Genomic DNA, 18,161 nt, shown 5'->3' on the forward strand with positions numbered 1-18,161 from the left:
AAACCTCTCTAAGGTAGGTGTTTACAAGATTGATCTCACAAGAACAAAATATTTACAAGAGAAAGATGAAATAAGAATGAAAAAATCTTCTCTTGTGTTTGATTGCTTGGATAGTTGTTCTCTTTTCCTTCTTTAAGTGTCCTTAGCTTGTATTTATAGCTTGGAATGTGTTTGAAGTCATATCTAGTCGTTGGGGATGTTTTGGAGCCGTTTGGGAATGTTTTTTTGCAAAAATAGGCTGCCCAGAATAGGGGGAATCGGTACCCCTTCATATGGAATCGATACCCCTTCATAATATTCAAATATTATGACCGTTGGGCTGATGAACAGTGAGGGAATCGGTACCCTCAAGGGGGGAATCGGTTCCCTCCAAGTAATCTGTTATTTCTCGGAGCCAAACCATGCAGGGGGGAATCTGTTCCCGGGGAATCGATACCCTTGGGGGGAATCTGTTCCCTCTGGGCAATCTGGTTTTTCTTGCTCAAATCTGATTTTAATGAACTTTGAATTATTTTTGAAACCTTTTGAAAACTTTGAATAAATTCAATTCAAGTCCAAAAACATTTTGCCTTTAAATTTGTTATATCGAAATATATTTCAACAATCTCCCCCTTTTTGATATAACAAAACATTTGAAAAATTGTTTTTGGCAAAACTCCCCCTTAATAAAATGTTTAATGAAAAAGATACCAATTGTTACCAATTGTTCAAAAATATATGAAAATGTTAAGCTCCCCCTTTTTCATTAAGAAATTGAATTTTTTTAAAAGAAACCAAACTTCTCCCCTTTTTGTTATATCAAAAATAATTCAATCTTTTAAAGTTCTAAAATAACATTGGAGAGTAAGTGGTAAATTTGACATTTAAAAATTTATTTGAAAAATCAAAAACTCCCCCTCAATAAATGCATTCCAAATAAAATTTAGCTTTAAGAACTTGACACTTAAACAAATTTGAATTTCAACAAAGAAAAATAAACATGTTAGTAGCACATGAAATTCAATATATCCAAGTCTAAAATACTTTATGCAATACCAATTATTGAAATTTGATATTAATACCAATTGTTTAAAATTAAGTGCATTTGCAAAAAGTTCCCAAAAATGTTATGCATTTTGAAAATTTTGATATCAATTGTTAGAGAAATATCATTTTCATTTAAACCATATGCAAAATCATTTAAATTTAGGTCAAAAATTTAAAATTTGTATATTCAAAACATTTAAAAAGTTAATATCAATTGTTAGAGAGATATCATTTGCATTTAAAACCAATTTTAACCAAAATTCATTATGATGAACTAAAAATTCTGAAAAATTATTAAGACATTAAAATGTTCATCATAATTTCCTTTTAACATATGAGATTAAAATAATACATAATTATTTAAAATCAAAACTCATGCATTAAAATTAATGAGCAACCAATAACCAAAATTAAACGCATTAAGCTTAGAGGTTACCCATTCCTTTTTCATGTGTGGCTAGAGCATCTTGAATATCATCATCTTCATCACCATTGCTCCCACACACCTACAAGAGACATTCATTTCGATTTTTGTATCCAAATTGCCTTGGATCCTTGGACGTTAGTTTCAATGCCCCTTGTTCCCTTAGGAACCCATACTTGTCTAATTTTAAAATGTTTTGCTTTCTTTAAAGGACAAGTATGTTCCAAATGACCATAAAAATGACAATGTGAGCATTTTGCCAGTTTTAAACATAATAGGTTATTTTTAGAAATTAATTCTTTTTCTTTTGTTAAGCCTTCAAGCTTAACTTCTAACTCAAAATTTTTCTTTCTAATCATTTATTTTGATTTTTGAAAGCTCTAAATCATTTTTCAAAATTTCATTTTGATTTTCAAAATCAACTTTTTCTTTCAAAATCAAATTATCTTTATTTTTGAGTTTTGAAATTAATTTCTTATATTTGGAATTCATGGTCTCAAATCCAAATACAACCTATTATAAGCATCTTGTAACTCATCAAAAGTAAATGAATTAAAATCATTTGAGTTAGAAGATACCTTGAATTCTTCTTGAGTGGCCATGAGGCATAGGTTGACTACTTCATCTTCATCATTGGAATCATCTTCATTACTCCAAGATGCAACAAATGCCTTTTTCCCCTTTTTCTTTAGAAGATGACATTCATACTTGACATGCCCCTTCTTTGACAATTAAAACATATCGGGGGACTCTTCTTTTTGGTTGATTCATGTTTCACTTCCTTGGAAATCATGAATCTCTTGAGTTCCTTCAAGAGCTTAACCATCTCTTCTTCTTGTTCATTATCGTCTTCATCCACCTCATCACTTGAATCTTGATAGCTTTCAATGGTGGATTTGAAGGCAATGCCTACCTCCTCTTTCTTCTTTTTCTTGTTTTTCTTCTCTTCCCTTTCTTCATCTTCCTTCACCATCATCTCATGAGTGAGAAGGGAACCAATTAGCTCGTCGAGAGTAAAAGACTTTAAGTTTCTTGCTTCGATAATGGTCGTCTTCTTCGATTACCACTCCTTCGGAAGAGAGTAGATCATCTTCCTCACAAGCTTCTCATTAGGTATTACTTCTCCATATCCCTTGAGACCGTTGACAATCACAGAAAATCTATCCGTCATAGCTTTGATGTCTTCATCGGGTTTCATCTTGAAGTTCTCGTAGCTATGGTTGAGAAGACTTTCTTTGATTCCCTCATTTCGTCGGTTCCTTCATGAGTGACTTGGAGCTTATCCCCAAATCTCTTTGGCACTGGAACAAGATGAGAATCTTCCATATTCATTTGGGCCTAAAGCACAAAATAGAATATGTATAGCCTTAGAATTAAGTTGAAAATTTTTCTGCTCTTCTCTACTCCAATCGTTGTACTTGCCGGGTGGAGAGGAGTAATCGTCCATGATTGAGTACCAAGCTCCTAGATTGTATGATTGAATGAAGTACATCATCTTATTCTTCCAATGTGCATAATTTGCTTCATTGAAGAAGGGTGGTTTGTTGACCGGTTGTGAATCCATAATAGGATATTCTTCAAGATAATAAGCACCGGAGGAAAAAGTCATTTCTTTATCGATTACGTCGGGAATTGATAGAACTTCTTCTAGGATCGTCTCAAGGTGGTTAAACCTTCTTAACGAGTTAGGCTCTGATACCAATTGTTGGGATTTTCATAAGCTCAAATCGACAACCGGAACAGTTTGCAAAGAGGGGTCGGAACGGTTTTGTGTTTAGGGAGTAAGGAGATTGAAAGATAGAGAATTGCATAGCGATTTATAGTGGTTCGACTTTCTCAATCAAAGTCTACGTCCACTACCTTAGCTCCTCACCAAGGATTTTCCAACAAATTCACTAATTTGTTCTTTCTTTTGAGGATAAAGAGTAACCTTACAAACTCCCTAGTTTTTTCGGGCTAAACTAGAACCTTTACCTAGATTTTACACGGGATTAGCTAGAACCTTTCCCCTTTACAAAAGGATAAAATAAGTAAACAAGAAAACCTCTCTAAGGTAGGTGTTTACAAGATTGAGCTCACAAGAATAAAATATTTACAAGAGAAAGATGAAATAAGAATGAAAAACTCTTCTCTTGTGTTTGATTGCTTCGATAGTTGTTCTCTTTTCCTTCTTCAAGTGTCCTTAGCTTGTATTTATAGCTTGGAATGTGGTTTGAAGTCATATCTAGCCGTTGGGGATGTTTTGGAGCCGTTTGGGAATGCTTTTTCTGCAAGAATAGGCTACCCAGAATGGGGGGAATCGGTACCCCTTCATAGGGAATCGATACCCCTTCATAATATTCAAATATTATGATCGTTGGGCTGATGAATAGTGAGGGAATCGGTACCCTCAAGGGGGAATCGGTTCCCTCTGAGTAATCTGTTATTTCTCGGAGCCAAACCATGCAGGGGAATCTGTTCCCGGGGAATCGATACCCCTGGGGAGAATCTATTCCCGGGGAATCGATACCCCCTGGGAGGAATCTGTTCCCTCTGGGCAATCTGGTTTTTCTTGCTCAAATCCGATTTTAATGAACTTTGAATTATTTTTGAAACCTTTTGAAAACTTTGAATAAATTCAATTCAAGTCCAAAAACATTTTGCCTTTAAATTTGTTATATCGAAACATATTTCAACAGAAGAAAGTTCAATCAATGGCAGAAGAGACATCTTTGGTTGTCATTCACCAAAGTGTTAAAGAATTACAAATGCAGATGGCAGATTTTAAGGAGGATTCAAAGGTTCCAAAATGGTGGGAACATAAAGAAAAAATGTTGGATAGTTTGGAAGTTGAGTTTGCATAGCAGAAAGGTTATTTGATGAGCATCTTGAAGATTTTGAGGAGTAAGGAAGGGGAGGAAACTTCTAAAGAAGAAAAAAGTGTTGAGCGTAAAAATAGCCAGGTAAATGAACCTGATGCTTCTAAATCTCTGGGTAAGAAATCAGTACAAGTTACAGTAATAAGAGATAAGGAAAGGTACTCTTACCAACCTAATGAACCAAGGGTATTAGCTTCTAAACCAGTGGGGTTTACAGGTCATACACCTTTTACTCAGAAATTGCAAGAAGAAAATCCTATAGGTAGTTCTAGTGAAATTAAAATGGGAGGTAAAGAAAATGTTGACACTAGAAATTTCTCTAAAAGCCCTTTTGGGAACACAAGTTCTGTGTTACCTAGACCAAAATTGGAGTGACAAATGTTTAATGGTAACAATCCTAGTGGTTGGATTAGGAAATGCCAAAAGTATTTCATTCTATTGGGAATACCAGAAGATCAGAAAATGGAAATAACTACTATGTATTTAACTGGGAAGGCTAAGACCTGGTTTCATGGCTATATTATGCAGAAGTACATGGTTACCTGCCATGAATTTGAGGCTGATTTGTGTCACATGTTTTGTGACAGAAACTATTCTGACATTATTGAAGAATTTAATAAATTAATGCAGAAAGGAATTGTATATGAGTATCAAGAAAAGTTTGAGGAGTTAAGACCTTATTTATTACAATAGAATATGCATCTGGGGGAAGACTACTTTATTTCTAGTTTCATAAGTGGTCTCAAAGAAGAATTGAAACATAAAGTTAAGGTGTTACACCCAAGAAATTATCTGAAGCTTACAGGAAAGCAAAACTTTATGAGTTGGCTAATGAGATTGAAGGAAATAAGTATAAATCTTCTAATAAAAATTTTTCTTACACTCCTTCAAGTAGTCAACAAAACAGTGGGAATAAGGTTTTCTACCTAAAATAGTTCCTCCCAACACAAATACAAAGCAGAGTTTGGTGGAATATAGGAGAGCACATAATCTTTGTTTTAAATGTGGGGAAAAATTTACTCATGGGAACCAGTGCAAAGTCAGACAGTTGAATTGCATGGAGGAGGAAGAAGAATTTGTTGAACAAGAGTTGATAGAAGGAGAACCTCGGGAAGTGTAAGAACTGGCAAAAGAAGCTTTGGAGGTTTCTATCAATGCTATTACAGGAAATATGGGGTACACTACCTTGAGAATTCAAGGTTTCATCAAAGGAAAACCTATTGATGTGTTGATTCATAGTGGCAGCTGTAACACCCGTAACTCGTATATTTATACCTATACAGATTACGGATGTCACCCGTATTTTGAAAACCATTTTCAATTCAAATCGTGATTTAAAATTTATTCTCTTTAAAATGATAATTGATATTATAAAAATATCATTCCATATAATTTATGATTCATTATAACAAATTTAATTCAAAAGTTTTTTAATGAATAGTGAACAGTACCTGTGAATAGTGAACAGTGGGGGAATCGGTTTCCTGTAGGGGGAATCGGTACCCCATTTACATATTGGAAAATTTTGCTTAAAACGTGATTACTGTTCATGCTACAGTACTGCTACAGTAACTTTCAAAAATACATATAAATTCAATAAAATTCCATTTTGTTTATTGTTTAACAAAACAAATTAAACATTTATAAAATTACATGCCACTATTTAAATCAAATTCTATCATAGGATGTCTTACTGATATTGAAATATACCTCTTTATGCTTGATGACGCTCCGTACTCTTTATTCTATTACTGGCTTTTTACCTACTCGTGAAAATCATCACACGCTAAGTATATACTTAGTGAGGTAATTTAAAACAATAAACAGTGCAATACAATTCATGCATGATTTTCAATGTCAAATTCAAAATGCCATAAATCATTTTATTTGCATATCCAATATTTTACCATGATCAATATAATATAAAAATCTTTTACCATTTATCCCATAAGCTCGTAAGCTTATTTTACCAAAATAATTACCATTTAAATTCCATAAGCTCGTAAGCTTAATTTTATCATCATATTTACCATTTAAATTCCATAAGCTCGTAAGCTTATTTTATCAATATACTTGCCATTTAAATTCCATAAGCTTGTAAGCTTATTTTATCAATATACTTGCCATTTAAATTCCATAAGCTTGTAAGCTTATTTTATCAATATACTTGCCATTTAAAATCCATAAGCTCGTAGACAATAGCCCAATATAAAACCCCGAGGACCCTGGGTATTCGAGTAAAATACATGCACCGTAGTGCTAAACCTGCACTAAGCTTACGCCATAGTGCTAATCCGGATATGACACATAAGGTCGTGCCCACCACCTACACTAAGCTTACGCTATAGTGTTAATCCGGACATGATACATTAGGTCGTATCCACCTTACCGAACTTAGTGCCCTTTCACACTATAATGCTATTATAAACATGCAACTGCTATACTCTATGGCATGCCAACTATACCATGTCCCTCAATGACTTACTTGGGCATATAATCTATTTCATTCGATTCATCCATGGCAAAGTATATTATCAATATTTAACATTGGGCAGTTCATACCCGAAAATCCTTCATGGTAAAATATCATAATTTCCAATAATCAATGCATTATATTTTTCAACCTTTGACATATTTAGAATATCAAATATATGATAAATGACGTATATCATGCTGATATAAACAAGGTCGACTTATCGCAAGTCTTCCTAATGATGTATACAACATTCATGTATAATTTCATGCATGTATTGCACTCACCTTGACACTTTATGTCTTTCAAAATATATAAGCCTCATTATTGTCCACCAAAATCCCTTTTATATTTGATTTGTTTCGATTACAAATCAATCCCAATCTGTATATATCACCAATTCATAACGATATATATGTTAGTATTGTACTAACATAAACATATCCCATAATAACTCTATATTCAGACAACTCGCACTACCTTTAAAGAATCCGAATTATGTATTGATATACACACTGGAATTTAACTCCGTTTATTCCGTTAAAAACTAGACTCGAATAAGAATCTATCCATATAAAGAAATCCTTCTAATTCATTCTGTAAAATTTATGGTGAATTTTCAAAGTTGATCAACATAATATGTTTTGCAGATTTTGCTGTCCGAATTTTCTGACCTTTCCTCGGTTAAAAATTCATATCTTTTTGTATTCACCTTGAAATTGATTCTCGTTTGTTTAAACAAAACTAGATAGATATATGAACACAAATATATAAAATAATCTCCAAATTTTTTTTATATAATTTCTGGTGAATTTTCGAACCTACTGCCAAATTCAGAATCTAACTGTTTCTTTTAACTTCATTCCTAGGTTCTTCATCAATTTTCCAAAATTTACGAATTGATCTCCAACTTTTCAAAAATTACGAAATGGTCCCCAATTTTTTTCTAAGGCTTGTAGAATAGTTACTTCATCATCTCCAACCCGTATATAATTTTTCTCACTTAAACCATTCATGGCCGAAATTTAAAGAACAAGTTCTAGAAAGATTAAACATGTTCTAATCATCTTTCATGCTTGAATATGAATCTACAACATGTAAATCATCAAGATTTATCATCAATTTCATGAATCATATCATGAACATAAACCCTTAGATTTGGGATCTTTTAATTCCAACAAGATTAGAAAACAATATTGGTACCAAATAATAGCGTTTTTCGCTTAGATCACTTTCCTATCTCATAACATAACTCCAATTCCAAAGGAATTAGCTCAAAAATGGAAAATAAATATTTTTCTTACCTTGGAAGTCTTCTCACGTGAAGATGCTGGAGAAGAACACTTTGGCATGATATTTGTTTTTGATATCATGCTTATCATCCTTTAAAACATTAACTTGTGAAAATACCAATATACCCTTAATATAACTTCATAATTACCATAAAACCAAGATACATATCCTTATCATCTTCAAAATTAATTAAATATCAGCCTTTTCATCTTTTAATAGTCAAAGATGAACAAATTAGTTTTCCACTTTACCGTTTTGCCCTTGCAATTTCCAAAAATTACAATTCAATCACTTAAATAAAATAATCCAAATTAAACATGAAATTAAACCTTTAAATATTATTTTCTAACATTTTAAAAATGTAAAAATAATATTTTTAATTCTTATTTTCGTGAACCATTTGTAATTTTTCCAAAATTACATTTTGGTCCCTAAACTTTCCAAAGTTTATACTTTGATCATCAAACTTTACCAAATTTATAATTTGGTCAATAAATAAATCCATTTATGAAATAAAATTCATTTGGTGAAAAATCACCACTTAATTCCTTAAACTTTTCCAAATTTTCTACTTTGACCATCAAACTTTCAAATTTTTGCATTTTGGTCATTATCTAAATTTTTGGGGTATTACAGCAACACTCATAGCTTTGTGACTCCTAAGTGGGCCAAGGAAGGAGTAGAATTAGTTCATACTCAACCATTAGTCATTACAGTAGCTAATGGTGAAAAGTTGTTCAGTACTGCTAGAAGCAATAAGTTGAGTTGGAATATGCAAGGCTGTGAATTTCAGCATGATTTTAGAGTATTGTCTTTTGGAGGCAGTGATATGGTACTGGGGGTGGACTGAATGGAAGAATATAGTCCTATAATGATGGATTTTAAAGCTAAGACAATCAGTTTTGAGAAGGATGGGAAGATTTTTGTTATTAGAGGTACTCAAAAGTTACCACTAATCAGACCCATCACAGGTGAGAAGTTTCAGAAGTTAGTTGAAAAAGATACTGAATTAAGTGGGGAAATTTATTTGTTGAGTGCTGAAGTTGAAGAAAGTATAACTCCTCTACCTTTGCAAGATCTATTGGAAGAGTTCCAGGAAGTTTTTGAGGAACCAAAATGGATGCCTCTTAGAAGAAAACATGATCATGCCATTGTTCTTAAACAGGGGACACAACCAGTCAATCTAAGACCCTATAGATTTTCTCATCATCATAAGAATGAATTGGAAAAATAGATTACTAAAATGTTATCCTCTTCTATCATACAAGTAAGTAAAAGTCATTTTGCTTCTCCCTGTTTGCTTATTAAAAAGAATGATGTAATGTGGATTATAGAGAACTTAACTCTGATACAGTTAAGAATAAATTTTCTATTCCTATAGTAGAAGACTTATTAGATAAACTACATGGGACTACTTTCTTTTTAAAGATTGATTTGAGGTATGGTTATTGGCAAATCAGGATAAAAGATGAAGATATTCATAAAACTGTTTTTAAGACTCACCAAGGGCATTATGAATTTAAAGTCATGTCTTTTGGCCTTACTAAAGCTCCAACTACTTTCCAAGCTTTGATGAATGATTTGTTTAGAGCTTATTTAAGGAAGTTTGTTCTTGTGTTTTTTGATGATATTCTGGTTTACAATCCTAGTATGGCAGAGCATAAACAACACTAAGGGTTATTTTGGAGATTTTGTTGAAGAATAAGTTATATGCCAAAAAGTGTAAATACTTTTTTGGCCAACAGCAAGTGGAATATTTAGGGCACCTAATTTTAGCCAAAGGAGTGACAACTGACCCTGCTAAGATTAAGGCTATGCAACAGTGGCCTTTGCCTAAGAATCTGAAAGCTTTGAGAGGATTCTTGGGTCTAATAAGGTACTATAGGAAATTTATCAAAGGGTATAGAGAATTGAGTAAACCCTTAACCAATATGTTAAAAAAGGAAGGATTTCATTGGTCCCCAGAAGCAAAATTATCTTTTGAAGAATTAAAAAGTGTACTATGTAAAGCTCCAGTTTTGGCTTTACCCAATTTTGACCAGAAATTGTTTTTGGAAACTGATGCTAGTTTCAGAGGAATTGGGGTTGTTCTATCTCAAGCAGGCAGACCTATAGCTTATTTGAGTAAGGCTTTGGGTCTTAAACATGCAGATCTTTCTATTTATGCGAAAGAGTATTTGTCTATCTTAATGGCAGTATCTCACTGGAGACTCTATTTTGAGAGTGGGTCTTTTGTAATCAAGACAGATCATGAGCCTTTAAAACGTCTCCTATAACAGAAGTTAACTACAACTATACAGAATAAAGGACTTATAAAGTTACTGGGGCTTGACTATACCATTCAGTACAGGAAAGGCAAATCTAATAAGGTAGCAGATGCACTCTCTATGCAGCAAATAGACTCTGGTGAATTTCTACAGATGGGGGTCACAGTTATAACTCCTACTTGGGTAAATGATATTGAAAAAAGTTATGAAGATGATGTCATAGCTCAAAAAAATTCCTATTTTGATTCTTCAACCAGACAGTATAGAGGACTAGAAATTAGCTAAAGTAGTTCTATACTTTAAACACATGATTTATGTGGGCAGCAAAGGAGATCTTAGACAGACAATCTTTTTGGCTTTACATGATTCCCCACAAGGAGGACACTCAGGTATTCAAGCTACTTATCAGAGAATTTAATCTTAATTTTGATGGCCAAGAATGATGATTATGATTCAAGAACATATAAAGAAGTGTGATATTTGTCAGAGGACTAAAATTGAGCATATTTCTAAGCCAGGGTTGTTACAGCCTATTCCAGTCCCAAATAATGCTTGGGAAGTGATAACAATGAACTTTATTGAAGGTTTGCCACCTTCAGCAAAGTACAATTGTATCTTGGTGGTGATTGACAAATTTACTAAGTATGCTCATTTTTTGCCATTATCTCATCCCTACACAGTGGTGGAGGTTGCTATAGTATATCTTGATCAAGTTTATAAATTGCATGGTCCTCCTAAAGTAGCTATTTCTGACATAGATAAGTCTTTCACCTGTTTATTTTGGCAAGAATTGCTGAAACAACTGGGGACAACTACATATTTTAGTACTGCCTATCATCCAGAAACAGATGGCCAGACTGAAAAACTCAATCAGTGTTTAGAGCAGTATCTCAGGTGCATGTGTTTTTTAAAGCCAACCTCTTGGTCGAAGTGGCTAGCACAAGCAAAGTGGTGGTACAACACTAATTACCACACAACCGATGCCACTTGGAAAGATTCTACAGTGCTGAAGAACCAGTTTCATGATTTCGATCCTTGGGGACAAGGATCATCTGATGGAGGGAGTATTGTCACGATGGAAGGTGAGTTAGGGTTTGAATCTTATGAATTGGGGAAAATCGAAGAAAGGAATTGGGAATAGAGCAGCAGAAAATGGGGGAGAATCGAAAGCAATTAGGGATTGAAGGGGAATTAGGGATTGAGAATTTAGCAGAGGAGAGGATGATTGAAGCAAATGAAAGAGATGGGCATTCGGTTGGGAAATGCAGGCTAAGGTAAATGAAGATAATTTAGCCAGTTGGGCCAATCGAACTTCAACCCAAAGTGTTCAGCAACATATGGTGTAGATCTTTTGGGCTTTGAGACTAATTTGACCCAATGTGTGTAGACTCTTTTCTTCTATTTAGGGGTAGGGAGGGTTTTAACGAGGAATTCTATTTTGGCCATAACTTTATGATTATGATAATAAAAATCATACTTTGCCGAACAAAAAAAAAAGTCACCAGCTTTCACCAAGACTCCAACAAGCTCCTTGCATCAACGAATATGGATTATCAGTGTTGGAACAACAAATATCATGCCATCAGCTATTGACAACACAACAAACAATTCGATGCATTGACGCATACCAAGCGTGAGAAAAAACCTTGTACTTCGTGGCTTCAAAATAGCAAGACTCCAAATTAATAAAAATACTTAAAGGTAACAACACCTTGCTTACATGAAAGCAGATACCTCCAACACATGTAATTTAAACAATTTGCAATAGTTTCGACCAAATAATAATCAAAGCCACGACAAAGCCTCCAAGCTTGACAACTAATTATCTCTTCCACTTCAAATTTTCCCAATGACGTCTGATACCCTTGCTTGTGTTTAATGTAATCCTTTGAATGAACAAACCCTGCAATCAATTTTGAATATGCACTTGACCTAACCTTTGCAACAGAGAAAACACCCACGAGGACATCTTCTCTTCAAATCTTCTTAAATCTTTCCATGGAGATGTCCTTTCCTCCGATGGTATAAAAATGAAAATAAAATGAAATCGAGGACATTGACACCTTAAAACTTTCTTATATCTTCTTCCGATAGCAGAGAATACTATATCAGTTCGATGATTCATACAACAAATTCTTACCCTAGAGGTCTTCTCAGTTGAACCCCCACCCTATAATGTTCCACGTTGATTAACTCAACCCATATGAGCAAAAAATTATAAATTATAATCTGATAGACACCTTGATAAATATTTGAACCTCTGGCTGGACAAGTTTACACTATGCGTACACTCTTTCTTAGTTGAATCTTCAAAGCTCCTCTAGCTGGATAAAATCTTCAATAATCTTCTCTTCATTGCCCTTAAACCAAATCCCTTTCTACAAGATAAGTTTCTTTTAATAGAAATACCTACTATGTTCTGAGAATGTACACCGCAATATGAGATTCTATTGGAAATTCCAGATAACCCACCTCTAACATTATAGTTTTGTTGATCAGTTCTAATTGAGAGGTCAAAAGAAGAGTAGAAACCCTTTCACAGTCACTAACTTGATCATTAGTGTTCTCTCCAAGGGAAACCAGTTCACCCCATACATAAGCAATTGTTCTGAAAGTTTCTTGGTTCCAACATTTCAATGGTAAGCTCAAGATCTCAACACAGACGACTCTATCAGGGACACTAAAAGACTCGGTCCAAGGGGTCACCTCTATGAACACTTCCTTGAGAAGATCAATCTTGCTCTTTCAAACTATTGTAGAGCTCCTCATCTTTAATTTCAATTAAAAAAATTCTGCCTCCAATATTTTTAATTTCCACTTCAGCAAGGCCCAGACTCGAAGCCTTTCATGGACACAAATGGAGTTGCAAGTAACATGTTTCGAACCCACCAGGCATTTTTGAAGTTTCCATAGGACTTCCTCCTCCACGTGACCTGCAATATTTTTTTAGCAGTTCATACTATGTTTACCTGATATTTCTTTATCCAGTGTGTGACTCGAAATGTTGACTTGACATTTATCTGATTCACTAAACTACCCATCACCAGCATAGCATAGGCGAACTATTTCTCACCGGCAAATATTCTCAGATTTTTCCCACTTCTCTTGCCAAAAAGAATCTTCCTCCAAAACCTGAATCTTACGTTGAATATTGCAAATGATAATGAGATCCGACTTCTTAGTATAACATAATCGTTCATCAAATTAGAAGCTCTAATACCATCCTGCTTTCGACTAAATCTCACAAAAACCAACCTTAATCCTCTGCTACTCTTCTTTTTCAGAATAAACACGACAATGATATCCTCATGCCGTCCAAAAGCTTACCAGAGACCCTTCCAATGCAAGTAGGATGGAAGGTTGTTCACAAAGCGGGTGAACATACTGCTAATCTTTTAACATGCTGGCTAAGATATGATAAAAGAGTAAAATGTGATGTTTATAGACACAATAATGTACTTCAATAGAGAAAAGATAAGGGGAAATGTTGAAATCTAAGCTACATAGCATCAGGTTCAAATTATGAACTTCAAGGTCATTAAGAAAAATACTCTATGAAAAATGATGAATGGATTATTGACTCTATTAACAACTTTCAATTGAGATGCAATCGGAACTTGTTTGCAATGTACAAATTTGTGTATGCAGGTATAGTTTTCTGGGAAATATAAAGGCTCCTGGTAAGGTGACATGTTTTGTTATAATAAAAATTAATATATTAATTGGGATTGTTCGAACATATATTGCACGGGTATGGCAATCCAATGTCGTTTCAAGTACTCAACACGTCCCTGAGATGGTTATGAGACGAGTAAAGTTTGGGTACGTATCGGTGGCATCCCATATTAAAAGTTTACAGTTAGAATTAGTTAGGTATGTCTATGGGCAGACTTTCGTGGGTAGTTAGGTACGTCTATGGGTGGACCTTCGTGGGTGCCAAGAGGAGCCTGGCCCGTATTTTTTTATGTATTAATTAATTGAATAATATATTTGAAAGATAAATAAAGAAAATTTTAACAGGTCCCCTCAATTACCAAAATTGTATTTATGGAAATTAAAAATACTTTAACCCCGCTTTAATAAATTCTTGGTTCGGCCTACTTATCTTTGTTCCTCATACTTTTAGGTTATGGATTTTAGATCTACTAGGTACTGTGAGAACTCATCTTCCTTCCTTTAGAGTCCTTCTCTTTCTCCCTTTTTTAGTAAAATTACTATTAGATTTAGAATTTGTTAAAAAGAGAGAGGGGATGATTTCATAAATGCAGATTCCTTGAAATTAAAGAATAGTTATTAGTTGGATTTGAACTGAAAATAAAGCTGTTACCGAAAACTATAGAACTAAATTCAACAAATTCCTAACCGTAGTTGAAATATATCACAAGTTGCCCAAACCAACCTTTGCCCTTTCAATCCATTAGCTTTTTCAATCAATTAACCTCTCATCCACTAAATTACATTTTTTCTTGGTTTTAGTTTTTGTCCTATTTTTCAACTCATTTGTGGGCATAGGTAAATCCGATATATGAATAGGCATGACACTAATTTAATAAGTAGCAAAAACATTATGAAATACATGAATGATTACGGTTGTAAATGAGACGAGATAGATCGCAAGCTACTCGTGTTCGATTCGATCAAAATTTAAATTGAATGGATTCAATTCGAGCTCGAATTCTATCAAGTTCTTAACGAGCCGAAACGAACTATTTGATATCTATCTTGAAAAATTCACAAGCAACTTAAAAATAATAATATATTATATTTTTATTTTTTTTAAAATTAAATTATTAATAATATTAGCATTTATAAATATTTTAAATACAATATATATAATTTTATGTACTTAAGGCTTAGGTTCGAGCTCAAGTTTGAACTTTGATCGAACTAAGTTTAAGAATATTTTGATTTCAATTTCAACAATTCCGGGGAAGTTTAAGGACCTGCAACTTAATTTAAGGTTAAAAATTTGTGATCTTGCACAAACTGAAAATGTAATAAAAATCCTAACATTTTAGGTTGTTATCTTTTTCCTAACATTTTCAGTTCAACAAAAAATCTTATCTTCTTTGTAACATTTTCGGTTGGTAACCGGAAATACTACCATATTTATAATATTTTAGGTTCACAGAACATATTAGTAAAATGTAACATTTTAAGTTACACTCAACCTAAAATGTTGTGATTTTAACTCATTTTCAGTTATTCCCCAAAATTATTATTTTTAACCTTAAGTTAAGTTGTCGCATACATAATTACCCACAATTCTATGGCATTAAAAATGAAAGTTTCTAAATTGTTTTCTTGTAATCTTTAATATCATGTTGTTTTCATATATATTGAATAAAATAAAATATTTTTATTAAATTTTATTTTAAAATTAAAAGTATAATTATTAGGATAAACTACTTATTTGGTAAATCATCTATTATTTAGTTTCTATTTTGGTCACTCAACTATAATTTTTTTCAAAATCATACATAATGTTACGTTTTGGTTATGTCTTGGTCACCCAATGTTAAAAAGTAATGGTAGTACTGGCGTGTCACCAAAAAATAATTTCATGACATCATTGGAAAATAAAAAAAAATGTTACATCAACATCACCATTATTTTTGTAACATTGAGTGACCAATTCAAAACCAAACATAACATTAGGTATGATTTTTAAAAGAAATAATAGTTTAGTGATCAAAACAGAAACTAAATAATAGGTGCCCGACCAAATAGATAGTTTACCCTAAATATTATTACAACAATAATTATAAAATAAGAATTCAAATATTTATAAAAATTAGTAAATATAAAAATATAATCATTTTAATATAGAAACCAAATTAGGGGTGAGCAAAAGTCGACTCAACTCGAAAAAAAATAAACTTTTTACTTAACTTGACTAAAAAAACTTGACTCGAATTGACTTCGAGTTGTAATTTCATAAACTCGACTAGAAAAAATTTCAAATTCAAGTCAAGATATAAAATAGAACCCGAATAACTCAAAATTTTTAGTAATTAGTTGATTAGATTTCAAGTTTTAGTCGAGTCTCTCGACTGTGTATGCTATATGTATATCACATATTAAAAATATGAAATTTATATATATATATATATATATAAATTGGTTAAAGTGGAATCAAATAATACCATTATATTATAAAATTTATAATTAAATTTAAACAAAAACTCGAACAACTTGACCTGACACGAAAAAATTCCAAATCAAATTTGAATTACAAAATAAGATTCGATAACTCAAATAACTTACAAAATTTTAACTTAACTTGATCAAATGTTCACTAGACCAAACATGGGGTTTGATGAAAACAAAAAACAATGTATTTGGTAAGAATGGGGTTAGATAAACTATTTTCCTTTTGATTGATTAAAATGTGATTCCTTCCTAATTCTCTGTTTTCTAGTTTTAGTTGAAATCTATTTACTGTAATGAGAATAGCATTGCCGTCATCCATCATAAAATTATTTTCAGGGGTTTGGTATAATTGCTTCGTCAACTTAACTAAGATCCATTGATTTCAAAAATTAAAATTTCATTTTGATCCAACTTTCTATTAAATTCAAATGTACTACTAAAAAATACATTTTTAATGATGGAATTATGCATCATACACATATCATGCACTTAAAAATAAGGGTTGGTTAAGTTGTATTCATATCTAAAGTTTAGTTTAAGTTTCAATTTGGTAGTCGTCATTAAAAAATTAATAAAACTATTGACGTGATATTTTTTTCAATGATGACATGACATTACCGTATGGTTACACGTCTACATCACCGGTAAGATTTTAAATTTTTAATGACAATACTAAAATAAAATCTAAACTAAATAAAGTTTAGTTACCAAAACGGAAAAAAGTACTAGTTTAGGTACTAAACTTGTGGTTTACCCTAAAAATAGGGTAAGCCACATGTTTAGTACACTAACTATCACTTTTGTTCTGTTTTGGTCACTCAATTTTTTTTTTCAAAATCATACCTAACATTTAGTTTTAGTTTCATTTTGATCACTATCGTTAAAAAAATAACGGTGATGTTGATATGTTACCATAAGGTAACGTCACATCATCATTATTTTTTTAAAAACAAGTCGGTAGTTTTGTTAATTTTTAACATTGGATGACCAAAATAAAATCAAAACGTAACGTTAAGTATGATTTAAAAAAAATAGTTGAATGGCCAAAACAAAATAAAAGTGATAAGTAGGTAAAATATAATTCGTATCTTATAATATTATTCAATTAATATTTGCATGATGCTAAGTGAACCCGATCGAATTAAAATTGAGAACAGAAATCCGTGTAGAATGATGCAATTTGATAATGAGAAGTTCTAGATACAACTATCACAACAAAAACAGAAAAATATTCTTCTATCAACTACTTATGCTTTGTTAGATTTATTTGTACTAATATCAGACGTACACGAATTAAATTACTTTATCTTATAATATAATTCAAACTTTCATGGTTTTTTTTTTATGAAAAAGAGTTTCATGTTTGTTATGATTAATGGGCTCATTTTTTATCTATTATAATTATTATTAATATTTAATGATAAAGATTGATCGAGAAATGATAATCAATGGCAATAGTTTTCTGAAAAATCCAAATTATTATATATATATTCTACTGATAATTTATTCACTTCTAAAATTGTATAAGTTCACTCTTCAATATAGGATCTCGTATTCATCCCTATTTATTACGTGTTATAATTGTGAATATAACGATATGAAATCCTTACTTTAAAAATATGGTAATGTACACAAATGGTCTCCCGACTATAGGTTACTGCTTTGTT

Source organism: Hibiscus syriacus, unplaced genomic scaffold (assembly GCF_006381635.1).
Source record: "Hibiscus syriacus cultivar Baekdansim isolate YM2019G1 unplaced genomic scaffold, ASM638163v2 tig00112347_pilon, whole genome shotgun sequence".
NCBI classification, from domain to species: domain Eukaryota; kingdom Viridiplantae; phylum Streptophyta; class Magnoliopsida; order Malvales; family Malvaceae; genus Hibiscus; species Hibiscus syriacus.